Consider the following 6,000-nt stretch of genomic DNA (forward strand, 5'->3'; position numbering starts at 1 on the left):
GTGCGTGCGATATAATTGGCCGCTGAAAGAAGTCCTTTCTCACTGTGTTTGCGGAGAAACGTTCTCGGTTGAGCATTGCTTGTCTTGTCCTACTAGAGGCTTCACAGCAATTCGGCATAATGAAGTGAGAGACAAAACAGCAGAAATCTTGACTGAAGTTTGCTCGAATGTTGAAGTTGAACATCATCTAGAGCGGTTATCTGGCGAGTTTTTGGCTTTGAGAACATCAATAAGTGGCGATGAAGGGCGTCTTAATGTTTCAGCCAATGGAATCTGGGGAGGCAGATTTGAGGAGGCCTTATTCGATGTATGAGCATTTAATCCTTGCGCCAAATCATTTTCTAATATCTGCCAAGTGTGTACAGGAAACACGAAACCAAAAAAAAAGAGATGCTATGAGAATCGTATCACAGAATTTGAACATTGTTCATTCACACCTCTTGTTCTTTCGTGTACAGGAGATATGGGCAAACTTGCTACCACGTTTTACAAAAAACTTGTTTCGATGATCAGTTAGAAAAAAGAAGTAATTTCGTATAGTCAAGTGCTTTGGTGGGTTCGTTCTCGTCCTGATTTGCGCTCCTCAGATCTTTGATCATGTGTATCCATAAAGCCCGTTCATCATATCGGAGACCAAGGTATGATTGTGTTGAGCAATGAATTCTTAAAGGGCTTTCGTTTGACATCAGTTAACTTGCATGGATGTTTCTTCTATGATATCTGTTAGCTGTTGTAGTTTTTTCTAATGCGGAAGATATGGACATGAAGATGACTTCGATTCAACTGAAATATCGCCCGCCTTCGAAGTTGATGTTCACAATGTGAATGGAGCTGATGTTTAAATTGAGTTTATCAGTTCAATTTGACTGAATCCGATAACTCAACTAATTGAAACATTGATTGAAAAGAAATGTAATTAATTTTTCATGTTGAAAAAAAAATTTGGACCTTATTGAGTTATTTTTTTTTCAATTACAATTTGTCACTCTTTTCGAAATTAGGGGTTCGAATTTTGCCAACTTGTTTATTTTAGAACAATTAACGCGCAATTTGTTTTCGTGCTTTTTTTGAGACGAAACACCAAACTTCTCCAAATTTCTAGGACTGGAGTGTGTCTCTCCCGTGCGCCTCTGTAAATTTTGTCAATTTTTCTAAAGTCATTCCTAACTTCAGTTATCCTTAAACTTTTTCAATTATCCTTAAAGTTTCTCAATTATCCTTAAACTGCTCCGCAATTCAAAGAAGTACAAAGGTACTCAAAGACCAAATGGTTGTCTAGTGTTGTCTAAATTTAGTGCTGCTGCTCTTAATTAGCTATTTTTAGTTTCTTTTTACGGTGTTTCATTAGGTTTGCCATAAACTGCTTGAATTGTGACTGAACGAATTTTTTTTTGATTGAGTTAAAAAAAGGTATAATTGTTTTAAGTTCAGTCCTTGTGAACAATATTATGTCTTCTAGCTAAGCAGTTCACATTGTGCATGGAGCCAATGCAGCTACACACCAGCTAATTTTGATAAAAATCATGCACACGTCCCTGTGGGTTAAAAAGAGGAAAGAGAAGAAAGATTGGGTCGATCTGTTTGACTACCAGAAAGCCCAACCTCACCCCAGGCTAGTCGCAAGTACTACAAAGGTTACCAAATCTAATTTAAGCATTTGGATACCCGATAAATTACCAGGAGAAACTGACGCTGTTTTGGGACATTTTTGGCCATAGGATTCCAAAAGAACCACTGCTAGTTCTAAAAACTCCGCAAAACTCCGTGGGCTAAAAAAAAGTCTCAAAAAATTCGACAAAACGCTCAGAATTGTTTATTTACAAACGCTGGAGTTTTGCATTTGGAACCTCGTAGCGCTTTTGCATTACAGCGAAGACAAGAAGGCATTTCATTATTTAGCTCAAAAAGATAGTGAACTTTAGCTTCCTTCTTTGGGGGATTTTGACCAAGATTTGATAAGATATAATTACAGGGAACTTGTTCCACTCCAATGTAAGGCCTTCAGCCTTATTGGGAAGAGTCGACTAAGTTAGCAGCAAAAATACAACATCGAAACTAAATGTATTTTAAGTCCGAGTGGAAAAAGCGAGACGTGATTAGAAGCCCCCAGGTCTAATTGAAATAACCCGGCTCGATTATTTTTGCTTACTTTTCATTCGAAGACACTTTGTTGTTTATTATTTTTTGAATAACTCAACCACTTTGCTCGAATGACCGGGAAAAGTTTGAAAAGCTCTGTTCATTTTGTTATTTTAACATAACTGTTAAAGTGAATTTATGCAGACGGTTAATGCAAGATTAAAGCCGAATTTTGAAACTTATCTTCAGTTTCACTTCTGTTTTGGCGCTTGCTGTTCAATTTGAATTCTGCGGGCTATCCCTCTGAACTTTCTGTACGATTCAGTGCACACTTACGAGAAGCAAAGCACCTCTAACTGGAACTATGGCTTCAGGTCAAACTTGAAATGACGATTTTGATCATTCAAGATTATAGTTTTACGGCCTTTTAGAATCATTCAGCTTATTTTGATAAATGTTTTATGGAATCATTAAAACCATTCATTATTGCTGGGTAATTACAGCAAACTCCTTCGGGGATATCCTGCGTTCAAGAGACGTTTTGGCTCTTCTGGTCGATTTCTACTCCTACAAAGATCAAATGGTATTTCGAAGTCCAAAATTATTATACATTTTTTCAAAAAATGGTAATAAAACTAGAAAAAAAGAACTTGAACGCGTCGCATAAGCAAACACTCAAATAACTTATGTTAGATGTGATCAGCGGTAAGTTAAGAACGATAAAAAAATTTCGGTCTTCATACTAATCATATGTTTTCGTGAGGATTGCAAACCTTCAAAGAATATATGCGATCTAAGAGCATGAATATAAAATCTTATAAGAATATCAAAATAATTTCACACGAGTTTGAACTTTTTTGAAGGGTAGCTCGGAATCCAAAATCCTGAAAAAATCCTGAAACTGAAATTTTTTGAACGGCAGCTCGGAATCCAAAATCCTGAAAAACTAGAAAAAGATATTTATAAGATTTTGAGTTTTCCAAAACATGGGTGGGTTATGCGATGTCCCGTGCAATAAGATAAAAAATCTAATTCCCCGACTAGCTTTCTATTTTAGGCTGGATAGGTTCATGCCTCTCTCTAATCCAAGACTAAGCATTATTGCTACTCTTAATTTCACTGGCCTCGAAATATCTGGGGACACACTGCCTAGGCGGAGTTAAGATTGAATTCAATTTTGTTCCCTTCAGTCAGTAAAGCGGTCTGACACGAGATAAATGGACTAATTTATAAGCCTTAACTAGGGCTTCTAATGGATCTTGATGTTGGTTATTAAAAATTTTTATAAAAACTCATAATGCAATATAAAAAAGAAGAAAAGCAGAAGCTTTACAAAATGATATTACCCGCATCCAGATTCAAGCGTTAATAATTGATTATATTACGATTTTAGTACCGGTCTTACTAAAGTTGAGAAACAATCGATTTTATTCAATTAATAATCGATTATAATCTTTCTTTTTAAAATCAAATTATAATTAATTATAATCCATCATAATCGATTACAATTGATTAGTTGTTCGTCCATTTTTCGATACAATTATAATCAATTATAATTGATTATAATTCATTATTTTAATTCAAATTTCTAATTCATTAGTTTTGCACAAAAATCCATTATAATCGATTATAATTGATTATAATCCCTTTTGTTTGTCCATTTTGTCTTCGAGTTTGCATCTAAATTGCTTATATTTTATGCTTTTTGTAGACGTTGGTTCCTATGAAAAAAGAGAAAAATGTTTTATAAAGTTTTCCGATCAATTCAAATTTATAAGGTTTTTTTTTTCATTTCTTTTCTTCCCCATAGTTGTTTTGTGATGCATATTTTAAGCTTTTTAACCACGAAAACATCAGCAAATTGATTTAGTTTCATAATTGATTTGGAGGATTAACTTTCTTCTACCGCGGGAATCTTTCCTTTAATATGAAAGGATCTCTTCGAAACTTTTGTTTCGAGGTAAAACTTTGTGTTCAGATGAACCAAAGTGTTTAACAGATCTCTCTTTTAGAGATTTACTTTTTGACACAAAATTAATAACCCATATGATACAAAATTTTGGCAAAATAAGAGATTATAGTATTATAATCGATTTTAATTAATTCTAAGGGTTTTTTGTAAGAACTATAATCAATTATAATGGATTATTAGAGATTATATTCTCTTGGAAAATATCACGATTATAATCAATTGTAAATCCTTTAAATAACTAAATTTGGTAATTTTAATCAAATATTATTTTCAAAAAGTCATCATAATAATCCGTTATAATCGTTTATTTACGCCTAAACTTGGATGCGGATATTACCAGAAAATTTTACTAAAAATTTTGTCAAGTGTAAAAATTTTGTCAAATTTTGACAAGTGTATCATATATATATGCGTGCATATATATAAATATTTATAGAAACAGACACAAACACATAAATATATATATATATATATATATATATATATGTACTTGAATGTATATAAATATTTAAATGTATATATATATATATATATATATATATATATATATATATATATATATATATATATATATTCAGGGGCGGATCTAGGATTTTCTCGAGGAGGGCGGATTTTCAAAAAATATTTGAAAATTTTGTCGACATTTTTTTAAGGTCAACCAAATTGATTTTTCGAGCTCTCCCAAAGCAACGTTTTATTCCTAGTTTGGCCAAAATTTCTGCGCCGCAGGCAAAGTTTTGAAAAAAACAGGCCAAAAAAGGCGTTTTTAGGCACTTTTTGGAAAATTTGGACAAAAAAAACCTTTTTTTTCGGCGCGTGCTCCCTCTGAAAACTGGTACATATTGGCGCCAAAAATGGATATCTCAAAATAGTACAAAGGGGGACCCTTTGGGTCGGTAGGGGGTCGAATCCCTGAGGGAAGGCCCCCTGCCGACCCAAAGGGTCCGCCTTTGTACTATTTTGAGATTTCTATTTTTCGTAACGGACCCTAAAAATTTTCTACGAGAGCTTTTGGTGCCATTGTATACTAACTTTGAGGGCGGAGCGCGCGCCAAAAAAAACGCGATTTATTTTCCAAGAAATGCCTAAAAACGCTTTTTGGCTTGTTTTTTTCAAATTTTTGCTTGCGGCGCAAAAAATTTGGTGAAAACAGGGTTTTTACAGTGATTTGGGAGAACTCAGAAAATCAATTTGGTCAACCTATAAAATTGTCGACAAAATTTTCGAATTTTTTTGAAAATCCCCCCCCCCTCGCAAAAATCCTAGATCGGCCCCTGTGTGTTCACTTTCCATTTTCTTACGAACTCAAAAATTTAACTACAAATAAAGTTTTGCAGAGATCTCTGCAAAATAAAAGAAAATTTACCGCAAAAAGCAAAACATCTTGCCTAACCGCGATATCTAAATTTTAACTGATTGTTTAAAGAATTGATCTTAAATTATGCGCTCGCGTTTTTTTGACTGTCGTGGTCTTGATTGAGCTTTGATTTTCATGGTTTTGTCAGGTGCGCAGAATTGTGAATCAGTCTTTAAGATAAGATATACTTATAGCAAGAACAGACTGTTAAAAAATCTAATTCTTAATTGATTTCTGTCTAGGGTCATTTAGAAAATGGGTAAAATCGATCGAAACATTGGGTTCGGGCTTTCTAATCTAATTTGAGTTTCAAGGTCTTTCTCAGCATTGTTGCTGGCGTTTGACGAGAAAACTTTGTTATGGATTTCAGAGAGTGTTTTTGTCTGATTACAACTTTTGTTCTTCGCATTTTCTTTTTTTGCTGGAAAGCTTGTGCTCTTCAGTCCAATATTAAGTCTCAATCAGTCTCTTAATATCCCGAATGCCACTTGAGTTTAGGAAAGGCTGGTTCAATGGAGTTAAATTTGGGATCCTTTTTTTGCAATCAGATATTAAATTAGTCTGACCAGAGAAAATGTTCAGTAGACATCTT

At 33.9% G+C, this 6,000-nt stretch overlaps 1 protein-coding gene across 2 annotated transcripts in view; it reads left to right on the forward strand.

Annotated features, from left to right (window-relative positions):
- Positions 1-6,000, forward strand: part of LOC134857037 (5-hydroxytryptamine receptor 2A-like) — an 88,829-nt gene that overhangs the window by 33,844 nt on the left and 48,985 nt on the right. The window contains exon 1 of one of the 2 annotated variants that reach the window (XM_063873370.1): positions 1,989-2,662. The exons of the other annotated variant lie outside the window; for it this stretch is intronic. The gene's annotated coding sequence lies outside the window, so the exon portion shown is untranslated. Of the gene's footprint in view, positions 1-1,988; positions 2,663-6,000 lie in introns of those variants that run through there. 2 annotated transcript variants of the gene reach the window in all.

The sequence above is a fragment of the Symsagittifera roscoffensis genome, chromosome 1, assembly GCF_963678635.1.
Source record: "Symsagittifera roscoffensis chromosome 1, txSymRosc1.1, whole genome shotgun sequence".
Lineage (NCBI taxonomy): Eukaryota > Metazoa > Xenacoelomorpha > Acoela > Convolutidae > Symsagittifera > Symsagittifera roscoffensis.